The sequence below is a fragment of the Ranitomeya imitator genome, chromosome 4 (assembly GCF_032444005.1).
Source record: "Ranitomeya imitator isolate aRanImi1 chromosome 4, aRanImi1.pri, whole genome shotgun sequence".
NCBI lineage: Eukaryota > Metazoa > Chordata > Amphibia > Anura > Dendrobatidae > Ranitomeya > Ranitomeya imitator.
Window position 1 is genome coordinate 91,004,216 of NC_091285.1, and position 14,305 is coordinate 91,018,520.

General features: G+C 42.6%; 2 non-coding genes across 2 annotated transcripts; both read right to left on the bottom strand.

Moving 5' to 3' along the window:
• Nucleotides 1-7,028: 7,028 nt before the first annotated feature.
• Nucleotides 7,029-7,110, bottom strand: TRNAL-UAG (transfer RNA leucine (anticodon UAG)). Its single transcript has one exon. It is a non-coding gene; the product is annotated as a tRNA-Leu (tRNA).
• Nucleotides 7,111-10,255: 3,145 nt separating this feature from the next.
• Nucleotides 10,256-10,337, bottom strand: TRNAL-UAG (transfer RNA leucine (anticodon UAG)). Its single transcript has one exon. It is a non-coding gene; the product is annotated as a tRNA-Leu (tRNA).
• Between the last annotated feature and the right edge of the window lie 3,968 nt (nt 10,338-14,305).

The window sequence follows — 14,305 nt, forward strand, 5'->3', positions numbered from 1 at the left end:
TCTTCTAGCTTAGGGAGACTTCGCTTCTCCCAGAAGGCACCTGGAATATGCAAATTAGCCTCCTGAAGCTTGAATCCCTGGTTTGGTGATGCTTTCGAAGCAGCTGGCCCGGCTGTACCCAACGATCTTCTAGCTTAGGGAGACTTCGCTTCTCCCAGAAGGCACCCGGAATATGCAAATTAGCCTCCTGAAGCTTGAATCCCTGGTTTGGTGATGCTTTCGAAGCAGCTGGTCCCGGCTGTACCCAACGATCTTCTAGCTTAGGGAGACTTCGCTTCTCCCAGAAGGCACCCGGAATATGCAAATTAGCCTCCTGAAGCTTGAATCCCTGGTTTGGTGATGCTTTCGAAGCAGCTGGTCCCGGCTGTACCCAACGATCTTCTAGCTTAGGGAGACTTCGCTTCTCCCAGAAGACACCTGGAATATGCAAATTAGCCTCCTGAAGCTTGAATCCCTGGTTTGGTGATGCTTTCGAAGCAGCTGGTCCCGGCTGTACCCAACGATCTTCTAGCTTAGGGAGACTTCGCTTCTCCCAGAAGACACCTGGAATATGCAAATTAGCCTCCTGAAGCTTGAATCCCTGGTTTGGTGATGCTTTCGAAGCAGCTGGTCCCGGCTGTACCCAACGATCTTCTAGCTTAGGGAGACTTCGCTTCTCCCAGAAGGCACCTGGAATATGCAAATTAGCCTCCTGAAGCTTGAATCCCTGGTTTGGTGATGCTTTCGAAGCAGCTGGTCCCGGCTGTACCCAACGATCTTCTAGCTTAGGGAGACTTCGCTTCTCCCAGAAGACACCTGGAATATGCAAATTAGCCTCCTGAAGCTTGAATCCCTGGTTTGGTGATGCTTTCGAAGCAGCTGGTCCCGGCTGTACCCAACGATCTTCTAGCTTAGGGAGACTTCGCTTCTCCCAGAAGGCACCTGGAATATGCAAATTAGCCTCCTGAAGCTTGAATCCCTGGTTTGGTGATGCTTTCGAAGCAGCTGGTCCCGGCTGTACCCAACGATCTTCTAGCTTAGGGAGACTTCGCTTCTCCCAGAAGACACCTGGAATATGCAAATTAGCCTCCTGAAGCTTGAATCCCTGGTTTGGTGATGCTTTCGAAGCAGCTGGTCCCGGCTGTACCCAACGATCTTCTAGCTTAGGGAGACTTCGCTTCTCCCAGAAGGCACCTGGAATATGCAAATTAGCCTCCTGAAGCTTGAATCCCTGGTTTTGAAGAAGACCATGGAGAAATCACCAACCACACAACTGAAGAACCGATATCAAATCTTTGTAGAGGATGAAGATGGCACACCTAAGAATGAAGCAATACCAGCAAGCAAAAAAGAAAAGGGCACACAGCAACAAGTGACAGCAAAAAGTACAGCCAAGAAGCAACGAAGAGTGGTGGTGGTGGGAGACTCACTACTGAGAGGCACAGAAGCAGCCATCTGCAGACCGGACATAACTGCAAGAGAAGTATGCTGCCTTCCAGGTGCGATGATCAAGGATGTGACCGATAGGATACCAAAGCTCTTCAGCTCCAAGGACGTCCACCCATTTCTTCTGATACATGTTGGCACCAATGACACGGCAAGGAAGGACCTACCGACAATCTGCAAGGACTTTGAAGAGTTGGGGAAGAAAGTAAAGGAACTGGATGCACAGGTAGTTTTTTCTTCTATCCTTCCAGTAGACGGGCATGGCACCAGGAGATGGAACAGGATCCTTGATGCAAACAACTGGCTAAGACGATGGTGCAGACAACAAGGATTTGGATTCCTGGACCACGGTGTGAATTACTGGTATGATGGACTCCTCGCCAGAGACGGACTACACCTCAACAAACCTGGGAAACACACATTCGCCAGAAGACTCGCTACACTCATCAGGAGGGCGTTAAACTAGAAGAAGAGGGGACGGGAAGAAAAGCATTAGACTCGAACAAAGACGACCCAGGAAAACATACTCAGAAGGGAGGTAAGAACATTTCTAAAACAATCCACAGTGAGGAGATTGGAACAAAACAAAATCCTCTAAACTGCATGCTCGCAAACGCCAGAAGCCTGACAAACAAGATGGAAGAACTAGAAGCAGAAATATCTACAGGTAACTTTGACATAGTGGGAATAACCGAGACATGGTTAGATGAAAGCTATGACTGGGCAGTTAACTTACAGGGTTACAGTCTGTTTAGAAAGGATCGTAAAAATCGGAGAGGAAGAGGGGTTTGTCTCTATGTAAAGTCTTGTCTAAAGTCCACTTTAAGGGAGGATATTAGCGAAGGGAATGAGGATGTCGAGTCCATATGGGTTGAAATTCATGGAGGGAAAAATGGTAACAAAATTCTCATTGGGGTCTGTTACAAACCTCCAAATATAACAGAAAGCATGGAAAGTCTACTTCTAAAGCAGATAGATGAAGCTGCAACCCATAATGAGGTCCTGGTTATGGGGGACTTTAACTACCCGGATATTAACTGGGAAACAGAAACCTGTGAAACCCATAAAGGCAACAGGTTTCTGCTAATAACTAAGAAAAATTATCTTTCACAATTGGTGCAGAATCCAACCAGAGGAGCAGCACTTTTAGACCTAATACTATCTAATAGACCTGACAGAATAACAAATCTGCAGGTGGTTGGGCATTTAGGAAATAGCGACCACAATATTGTGCAGTTTCACCTGTCTTTCACTAGGGGGACTTGTCAGGGAGTCACAAAAACATTGAACTTTAGGAAGGCAAAGTTTGAACAGCTTAGAGATGCCCTTAATCTGGTAGACTGGGACAATATCCTCAGAAATGAGAATACAGATAATAAATGGGAAATGTTTAAGAACATCCTAAATAGGCAGTGTAAGCGGTTTATACCTTGTGGGAATAAAAGGACTAGAAATAGGAAAAACCCAATGTGGCTAAACAAAGAAGTAAGACAGGCAATTAACAGTAAAAAGAAAGCATTTGCACTACTAAAGCAGGATGGCACCATTGAAGCTCTAAAAAACTATAGGGAGAAAAATACTTTATCTAAAAAACTAATTAAAGCTGCCAAAAAGGAAACAGAGAAGCACATTGCTAAGGAGAGTAAAATTAATCCCAAACTGTTCTTCAACTATATCAATAGTGAAAGAATAAAAACTGAAAATGTAGGCCCCTTAAAAAATAGTGAGGAAAGAATGGTTGTAGATGACGAGGAAAAAGCTAACATATTAAACACCTTCTTCTCCACGGTATTCACGGTGGAAAATGAAATGCTAGGTGAAATCCCAAGAAACAATGAAAACCCTATATTAAGGGTCACCAATCTAACCCAAGAAGAGGTGCGAAACCGGCTAAATAAGATTAAAATAGATAAATCTCCGGGTCCGGATGGCATACACCCACGAGTACTAAGAGAACTAAGTAATGTAATAGATAAACCATTATTTCTTATTTTTAGTGACTCTATAGCGACAGGGTCTGTTCCGCAGGACTGGCGCATAGCAAATGTGGTGCCAATATTCAAAAAGGGCTCTAAAAGTGAACCTGGAAATTATAGGCCAGTAAGTCTAACCTCTATTGTTGGTAAAATATTTGAAGGGTTTCTGAGGGATGTTATTCTGGATTATCTCAATGAGAATAACTGTTTAACTCCATATCAGCATGGGTTTATGAGAAATCGCTCCTGTCAAACCAATCTAATCAGTTTTTATGAAGAGGTAAGCTACAGGCTGGACCACGGTGAGTCATTGGACGTGGTATATCTCGATTTTTCCAAAGCGTTTGATACCGTGCCGCACAAGAGGTTGGTACACAAAATGAGAATGCTTGGTCTGGGGGAAAATGTGTGTAAATGGGTTAGTAACTGGCTTAGTGATAGAAAGCAGAGGGTGGTTATAAATGGTATAGTCTCTAACTGGGTCGCTGTGACCAGTGGGGTACCGCAGGGGTCAGTATTGGGACCTGTTCTCTTCAACATATTCATTAATGATCTGGTAGAAGGTTTACACAGTAAAATATCGATATTTGCAGATGATACAAAACTATGTAAAGCAGTTAATACAAGAGAAGATAGTATTCTGCTACAGATGGATCTGGATAAGTTGGAAACTTGGGCTGAAAGGTGGCAGATGAGGTTTAACAATGATAAATGTAAGGTTATACACATGGGAAGAGGGAATCAATATCACCATTACACACTGAACGGGAAACCACTGGGTAAATCTGACAGGGAGAAGGACTTGGGGATCCTAGTTAATGATAAACTTACCTGGAGCAGCCAGTGCCAGGCAGCAGCTGCCAAGGCAAACAGGATCATGGGGTGCATTAAAAGAGGTCTGGATACACATGATGAGAGCATTATACTGCCTCTGTACAAATCCCTAGTTAGACCGCACATGGAGTACTGTGTCCAGTTTTGGGCACCGGTGCTCAGGAAGGATATAATGGAACTAGAGAGAGTACAAAGGAGGGCAACAAAATTAATAAAGGGGATGGGAGAACTACAATACCCAGATAGATTAGCGAAATTAGGATTATTTAGTCTAGAAAAAAGACGACTGAGGGGCGATCTAATAACCATGTATAAGTATATAAGGGGACAATACAAATATCTCGCTGAGGATCTGTTTATACCAAGGAAGGTGACGGGCACAAGGGGGCATTCTTTGCGTCTGGAGGAGAGAAGGTTTTTCCACCAACATAGAAGAGGATTCTTTACTGTTAGGGCAGTGAGAATCTGGAATTGCTTGCCTGAGGAGGTGGTGATGGCGAACTCAGTCGAGGGGTTCAAGAGAGGCCTGGATGTCTTCCTGGAGCAGAACAATATTGTATCATACAATTATTAGGTTCTGTAGAAGGACGTAGATCTGGGTATTTATTATGATTTATTATGATGGAATATAGGCTGAACTGGATGGACAAATGTCTTTTTTCGGCCTTACTAACTATGTTACTATGTTACTATGTTACATATCTCTCTGGCTTAACAGAATAAAAATTCAAAATGTGAAAATTGCGAAATTTTCAAAATTTTCGTCAAATTTCCGTTTTTATCACAAATAAACGCAGAATTTATTGACCTAAATTTACAACTAACATGAAGCCCAATATGTCACGAAAAAACAATCTCAGAACCGCTAGGATCCGTTGAAGCGTTCCTGAGTTATTACCTCATAAAGGGACACTGGTCAGAATTGCAAAAAACGGCAAGGTCTTTAAGGTCAAAATAGGCTGGGTCATGAAGGGGTTAAGGATCAACTCACATCTGATCTCAAAAATAAGAATGGATTGTCTGGGCTCCTGAGATCCGCCCATGAAGGGGGGTAGGGGTCACACCTTCTATTCAATGGTTGGGTCCACCTGAAGATTCTAGACTGGTTGGCTCCTCTTAGTCTATCTAGTATGTACATATGACTAGCCACCTGCTGTGAGAAAGAATGGCTATTCTTCACTAGTGGTGTTGACAAACCTTAATTACATTACAGCTTAGGGCTGCAAGTATTGGGGGAAGGAGACATATTGTTACAGGTGAACTCCCAGCACAAGAAAATACATAAATTACAGCTAATAGAAACCAGAGAACAGTTACATACATCAAATGGCATATTATTCAAATACAGGACAGGGCAAAAGTACATATCATGACAGACATGTCTCTAAATATTAGGAAAAAAACAATAATTCTATCAACTGTTTTTATCTTAACCAGAAAGAAAACAATTAAGCAAATACAAAAGAAGATTAAAACACATGTAAGTTTGTATGTTAGTAAAATCATAAGAGTAAGTTCAAAACAATTTTCAAGCACATATCATACTGGCAGCAGTGGGATGAAAGCACATGCAAATTTTGTCTGTTATCATAATTATAAGAATAAGATCAAAAGATTTTCAAGAACTCACACTGCTGAGTCATACTCAGCATGATTAAGTAGGCTTCCTTAGAGTAAGTGAAGTACATTTGACAACATTTAAAATTAGTGCATGTTGGAAAAAGGGCATGTCTCTAAACATTAGGAAAAACCAATGATTCTATCAACGGTCTTTATCTTAACTGAAAACCGAAAAATCATACAAATACAAAAGAAGATCACATGCTTATTTGCATGTTAGCAAAATCATAAGAATAAGTAATAAGTACAAATACATTTCAAGACCTCATAATGCAGGCAGCAGTGGGATTAAAGCACATGCTAATTTTTTTAGAAGCAAAATCATAAATATAGGCTAAAAAGTTTCAAAGTCAAAATACACTGGCAGCAGTGGGATACGAACCCCCACATCCAAAGAGACTGAAGCCTAAATCCAGCACCTTAGACCACTCAGCCATGCTACCTTTAACAGCATGATTTTTAAGATTCCTTATCTTAACTGAAAACCGCAAAATCATACAAATACAAAAGAAGATTAGATCACATGCTTATTTGCATGTTAGCAAAATCATAAGAATAAGTACAAAAACATTTCAAGACCTCATAATACTGGCAGCAGTGGGATTAAAGCATATGCTAATTTTGTATGTTAGCATAGTTATAAGAATAAGATAAAAAGGTTTTAAGGAACTCTTACTACTGGCAGCAGTGGGATTTGAACCTACAGGTCTGTTGTAAAATGGTTAAGTCTCTAAACAATTGGAAAAACCAATGATTCTATCAACTGTCTTTTCCTAAACAGAAATCCACACACTCATGCAAATACAAAATCATAAGAATTAGATCAAAAGGTTCTGAAGACCTACTGGCAGCAGTGGGATTTGAACCCACGCCTCTAAAGAGACCAGAGCCTTAATCCAGCACCTTAGACCGCTCGGCCATGCTACCTTAATATGCTACATTAAAAAAGCTTCCTTAGAGTAAGTTTAGTGTATTTTCCTACATTTTAACTTCTGCAAGGTGGAAAATGGATTGGTCTCTAAACAAAAAGGAAAAAGCAATGATTCTATCTACTGTCTTTTGCAAAACAGCAAAGCATGCACTCATACAAATGCAAAATAATAAAGCACATGCTAATTTTTCTATTAGCAAAATCATAAATATAAGCTAAAAAGTTTCAAAGTCAAAATACACTGGCAGCAGTGGGATTTGAACCCACGCCTCCAAAGAGACTGGAGCCTAAATCCAGCGCCTTAGACCACTCGGCCATGCTACATTTAACAGCGAGATTTTTAAGATTCCTTATCTTAACTGAAAACCGCAAAATTATACAAATACAAAAGATTAAATCACATGTTAATTTGCATGTTAGCAAAATCATAAGAATAAGTACAAAAAACTTTCAAGACTGCATAATACTGGCAGCAGTGGGATTAAAGCATATGCTAATTTTGTATGTTAGCGTATGTATAAGAATAAGATAAAAAGGTTTTAAGGAACTCTTACTACTGGCAGCAGTGGGATTTAAACCTACAGGTCTGTTTTAAAATGGTTAAGTCTCTAAACAATAGGAAAAAACAATGATTCTATCAACTGTCTTTTCCTAAACAGAAACCCACACACTCATGCAAATACACAACCAGAAGTCCACAATAAGCCCAAGTAAATAAACAGATCTGGAGGTGCTTTCCAGTAATCCCGCACCCGATAAACGAAACAATAGTCCTTCCACGAGTCCAACAGAACAGATTCGGGGGCACCTCCCGATAATCCATGTGCCAGCTAACAAAGCAATAGTCCACATGAGTCCAAGGGATCCCAAAACAATCTAACCAAAGACGAGATATGTCCTCAGCTCAAGACTCATCCCGTTCGCTTCCGCAGTCACAGATGGACAAGGGGTCTTGCCTCAGCTAAGAATCCCCACTCCTTCCCCTTTAAGGATCAACTCACATCTGATCTCAAAAATAAGAATGGATTGTCTGAGCTCCTGGAATCCGCCCATGAAGGGGGGTAGGGGTCACACCTTCTATTCAATGGTTGGGTCCACCTGAAGATTCTAGACTGGTCGGCTCCTCTTAGTCTATCTAGTATGTACATATGACTAGCCACCTGCTGTGAGAAAGAATGGCTATTCTTCACTAGTGGTGTTGACAAACCTTAATTACATTATAGCTTAGGGCTGCAAGTATTGGGGGAAGGAGACATATTGTTACAGGTGAACTCCCAGCACAAGAAAATACATAAATTACAGCTAATAGAAACCAGAGAACAGTTACATACATCAAATGGCATATTATTCAAATACAGGACAGGGCAAAAGTACATATCATGACAGACATGTCTCTAAATATTAGGAAAAAAACAATAATTCTATCAACTGTTTTTATCTTAACCAGAAAGAAAACACTTAAGCAAATACAAAAGAAGATTAAAACACATGTAAGTTTGTATGTTAGTAAAATCATAAGAGTAAGTTCAAAACAATTTTCAAGCACATATCATACTGGCAGCAGTGGGATGAAAGCACATGCAAATTTTGTCTGTTATCATAATTATAAGAATAAGATCAAAAGATTTTCAAGAACTCACACTGCTGAGTCATACTCAGCATGATTAAGTAGGCTTCCTTAGAGTAAGTGAAGTACATTTGACAACATTTAAAATTAGTGCATGTTGGAAAAAGGGCATGTCTCTAAACATTAGGAAAAACCAATGATTCTATCAACGGTCTTTATCTTAACTGAAAACCGAAAAATCATACAAATACAAAAGAAGATTAGATCACATGCTAATTTGCATGTTAGCAAAATCATAAGAATAAGTACAAAAACATTTCAAGACCTCATAATACTGGCAGCAGCGGGATTAAAGCATATGCTAATTTTGTATGTTAGCATAGTTATAAGAATAAGATAAAAAGGTTTTAAGGAACTCTTACTACTGGCAGCAGTGGGATTTCAACCTACAGGTCTGTTGTAAAATGGTTAAGTCTCTAAACAATAGGAAAAACCAATGATTCTATCAACTGTCTTTTCCCGAACAGAAATCCACACACTCATGCAAATACAAAATCATAAGAATTAGATCAAAAGGTTCTGAAGACCTACTGGCAGCAGAGGGATTTGAACCCACGCCTCTGAAGAGACTGGAGCCTTAATCCAGCGCCTTAGACCGCTCGGCCATGCTACCTTTAGCAGCATGATTTTTAAGATTCCTTATCTTAACTGAAAACCACAAAATTATACAAATACAAAAGATTAAATCACATGTTAATTTGCATGTTAGCAAAATCATAAGAATAAGTACAAAAACATTTCAAGACCGCATAATACTGGCAGCAGTGGGATTAAAGCATATGCTAATTTTGTATGTTAGCGTATGTATAAGAATAAGATAAAAAGGTTTTAAGGAACTCTTACTACTGGCAGCAGTGGGATTTAAACCTACAGGTCTGTTTTAAAATGGTTAAGCCTCTAAACAATAGGAAAAAACAATGATTCTATCAACTGTCTTTTCCTAAACAGAAACCCACACACTCATGCAAATACACAATCATTTGAATTAGATCAAAAAGTTCTGCTTACTGGCATTTGAACCTACGCCTCTGAAGAGACTGGAGCCTTAATCCAGCGCCTTAGACCGCTCGGCCATGCTACCTTAATATACTATATGAAAAAAAGCTTCCCTAGAGTAAGTTTAGTGAATTTACCTACATTTTAACTTCTTCAAGGTGAAAAATGGATAGGTCTCTAAGCAAAAAGGAAAAAGCAATGATTCTATCTACTGTCTTTTGCAAAACAGCAAAGCATGCAATCATACAAATACAAAATAATAACATAGTAACATAGTAACATAGTTAGTAAGGCCGAAAAAAGACATTTGTCCATCCAGTTCAGCCTATATTCCATCATAATAAATATCCAGATCTACGTCCTTCTACAGAACCTAATAATTGTATGATACAATATTGTTCTGCTCCAGGAAGACATCCAGGCCTCTCTTGAACCCCTCGACTGAGTTCGCCATCACCACCTCCTCAGGCAAGCAATTCCAGATTCTCACTGCCCTAACAGTAAAGAATCCTCTTCTATGTTGGTGGAAAAACCTTCTCTCCTCCAGACGCAAAGAATGCCCCCTTGTGCCCGTCACCTTCCTTGGTATAAACAGATCCTCAGCGAGATATTTGTATTGTCCCCTTATATACTTATACATGGTTATTAGATCGCCCCTCAGTCGTCTTTTTTCTAGACTAAATAATCCTAATTTCGCTAATCTATCTGGGTATTGTAGTTCTCACATCCCCTTTATTAATTTTGTTGCCCTCCTTTGTACTCTCTCTAGTTCAATAAAGCACATGCTAATTTTTCTATTAGCAAAATCATAAATATAAGCTAAAAAGTTTCAAAGTCAAAATACACTGGCAGCAGTGGGATTTGAACCCACGCCTCCAAAGAGACTGGAGCCTAAATCCAGCGCCTTAGACCACTCGGCCATGCTACCTTTAACAGCATGATTTTTGACATTCCTTATCTTAACTGAAAACCGCAAAATTATACAAATACAAAAGATTAAATCACATGTTAATTTGCATGTTAGCAAAATCATAAGAATAAATACAAAAACATTTCAAGACCGCATAATACTGGCAGCAGTGGGATTAAAGCATATGCTAATTTTGTATGTTAGCATAATTATAAGAATAAGATAACAAGGTTTAACATAGCATAATGTTCTAGAATAGTCTGTTTAATCGCCGTATACTCACAGTTCCCCCGAGGGTCCATAGCTCTATAGGCTTCAGCAGCTCCACCCTCTAAGAGCCCCACAAGATGTCGAACTCGCTCCCTTTCCGGGACTTCCATTAATCAACACTGATGCTCAAAGTCCTGGAAGAAGCCCTCAATGTCGCCTGCAGCCTCATTAAAGGGCTTAAAGTCTTTGTGGGACACTCTGGGGAGTTCCCTCATGGTGGGTGCTGAGGTTACAGTCTGTCTGGAGCTTCTAGCTGCTTCCAAAGCGATCTGCTCCAGCAATGCCATCTCCTGAGCTCTGTGAATGGCCTCCCTCTTATCGTCTATGGTGGCCTCTTCTCCCAGAAATGCCAACTCCTCCTCGTACCACACAACCCACTGACTTTTTTGGGTATTTACCTCCAGCTGCAGTCTTTCCTCCATTTGCTGTGAGGATCCTTCCTCAGTGTCATCTTGCAGGCGAACTCCTTCCAAAGCCTCAATTAGCTGCTCCTTGGAGAGTCCTTTAAAACGGACTCCTACTTCATGGGCCTTTGTTTGTAGGTTCATCGCAGTCCAGTTCTTGTACTCTGCGGTGCTGGTTCCCAATGTTGATGGGCCTTTGTCCTCCATTCCTTCTGATCTGATCCCACTGCTGCCAACCAGTTTGTGATGGGGTGTACAGCAGAGCAGGAAGGGACAACAGGCCAAGGGATGATCCAATGAGATTTATTAAAGCAGGGAGCATACAACATCAAATATCCATAATGTCCTTCAAGTCCACCAGAAGTCCACAATAAGCCCAAGTAAATAAACAGATCTGGAGGTGCTTTCCAGTAATCCCGCACCCGATAAACGAAACAATAGTCCTTCCACGAGTCCAACAGAACAGATTCGGGGGCACCTCCCGATAATCCTTGTGCCAGCTAACAAAGCAATAGTCCACATGAGTCCAAGGGATCCCAAAACAATCTCACGAATGACGAGATATGTCCTCAGCTCAAGTCTCATCCCGTTCGCTTCCGCAGTCACAGATGGACGTGGGGTCTTGCCTCAGCTAAGAATCCCCACTCCTTCCCCTTTAACCTCTTCCCGACCTTTGACGCATACTCTGCGTCATGAAAGTCGGTGCCATTCCGACCCATGACGCAGCATATGCGTCATGGAAAGATCGCGTCCCTGCAGATCGGGTGAAAGGGTTAACTCCCATTTCACCCGATCTGCAGGGACAGGGGGAGTGGTAGTTTAGCCCAGGGGGGGTGGCTTCACCCCCTCGTGGCTACGATCGCTCTGATTGGCTGTTGAAAGTGAAACTGCCAATCAGAGCGATTTGTAATATTTCACCTAAAAAAATGGTGAAATATTACAATCCAGCCATGGCCGATGCTGCAATATCATCGGCCATGGCTGGACACACTAATGTGCACCCACCCCACTCCTCCGATCGCCCCCCCAGCCCCCCGATCTATGGTCTGCTCCCCTCGGTCCTGTGCTCCGCTCCCCCGTCCTCCTGCCTGCTCCCCCCGTGCTCCAATCACACCCCCCGTGCTCCAATCAAACCCCCCCGCACTCCGATCCCCCCCAGCACAGTGATCCCCCCCCGCACAGCGATTCCCCCCCCGTGCTCCGATCCACCCGCCCGCACAGCGATCCCCCACTCCGTGCTCCAATCCACCCCCCCGTGTTCCGATCCACCCCCCCGTGCTCCGACGCCCCCCCGTGCCCTGATCTCCCCCCCTTATACTTACCTGGCCTCCCGGGGACCGTCCGTCTTCTTTCCTGGGCGCCGCCATCTTCCAAAATGGCGGGCGCATGTGCAGTGCGCCCGCCGAATCTGTCGGCCGGCAGATTCGTTCCAGAGTGAATTTTGATCACTGAGATAGGTTATATCTCAGTGATCAAAATAAAAAAAATAGTAAATGACCCCCCCCTTGTCACCCCCATAGGTAGGGACAATAAAAAAAATATATATTTTTTTTCCACTAAGGTTGGGGTAAGAATTAGGGTTAGGGGTAGGGTTAGGGGTAGGGTTAGGGTTAGGGGTAGGGTTAGGGGTAGGGTTAGGGTTAGGGGTAGGGTTAGGTTTAGTGTTAGGGTTTCGGTATGTGCACACGTATTCTGGTCCTCTGCGGATTTTTCCTCTGCGGATTTGATAAATCCGCAGTGCTAAACCGCTGCGGATTTATGGCGGATTTACCATGTTTTTTCTGCGCATTTCAATGCGGTTTTACAACAGCGATTTTCTATTTGAGCAGTTGTAAAACCGCTGCGGAATCCACAGAAAGAAGTGACATGCTGCGGAATGTAAACCGCTGCGTTTCCGTGCAGTTTTTCTGCAGCATGTGTACAGCGATTTTTGTTTTCCATAGGTTTGCATTGAACTGTAAACTCATGGGAAACTGCTGCGGATCCGCAGCGTTTTCCGCAGCATGTGCACATACCTTTAGAATTAGGCTATGTGCACACGGTGCGGATTGGCCGCTGCGGATCCGCAGCAGAGTTCCATCAGGTTTACAGTACCATGTAAACATATGGAAAGCCAAATCCGCTGTGCCCATGGTGCGGAAAATACCACGCGGGAACGCTGCGTTGTATTTTCCGCAGCATGTCAATTCTTTGTGCGGATTCCGCAGCGTTTTACACCTGTTCCTCAATAGGAATCCGCAGGTGAAATCCAGACAAAAAACACTGGAAATCCGCGGTAAATCCGCAGGTAAAACGCAGTGCCTTTTACCCGCGGATTTTTCAAAAATGGTGCTGAAAAATCTCATACGAATCCGCAACGTTGGCACATAGCCTTAGGGCTAGGATTGGGTTGGAATTAGGGTTGTGGTTAGGGTTAGGGGTGTGTTGGGGTTACGGGTGTGTTGGGGTTAGGGTTGTGATTAGGGTTACGGCTACAGTTGGGATAAGGGTTAGGGGTGTGTTGGAGTTAGAATTGAGGGGTTTCCACTGTTTAGGCACATCAGGGGGTCTCCAAACGCAACATGGCGCCACCATTGATTCCAGCCAATCTTGTATTCAAAAAGTCAAATGGTGCTCCCTCACTTCCGAGCCCCGACGTGCACCCAAACAGTGGTTTACCCCCACATATGGGGTACCAGCATACTCAGGACAAACTGCGCAACAATTACTGGGGTCCAATTTCTCCTTTTACCCTTGTGAAAATAAAGAAATGCTTGCTAAAACATCATTTTTGAGGAAAGAAAAATGATTTTTTATTTTCACGGCTCTGCGTTGTAAACGTCTGTGAAGCACTTGGGGGTTCAAAGTGCTCACCACATATCTAGATAAGTTCCGTGGGGGGTCTAGTTTCTAAAATGGGGTCACTTGTGGGGGGTTTCTACTGTTTAGGCACATCAGGGGCTCTGCAAACGCAATGTGACGCCCGCAGACCATTCCATCAAAGTCTGCATTTCAAAAGTCACTACTTCCCTTCTGAGCCCCGACGTGTGCCCAAACAGTGGTTTACCCCCACACATGGGGTATCAGCGTACTCAGGAGAAACTGGACAACAACTTTTGGGGTCCAATTTCTCCTGTAACCCTTGGGAAAATAAAAAATTCTGGGCTAAATAATTATTTTTGAGGAAAGAAAACGTATTTATTATTTTCACGGCTCTGCATTATAAACTTCTGTGAAGCACTTGGGGGTTCAAAGTGCTCACCACACATCTAGATAAGTTCCTTTCGGGGTCTAGTTTCCAAAATGGGGTCACTTGTGGGGGGTTTCTACTGT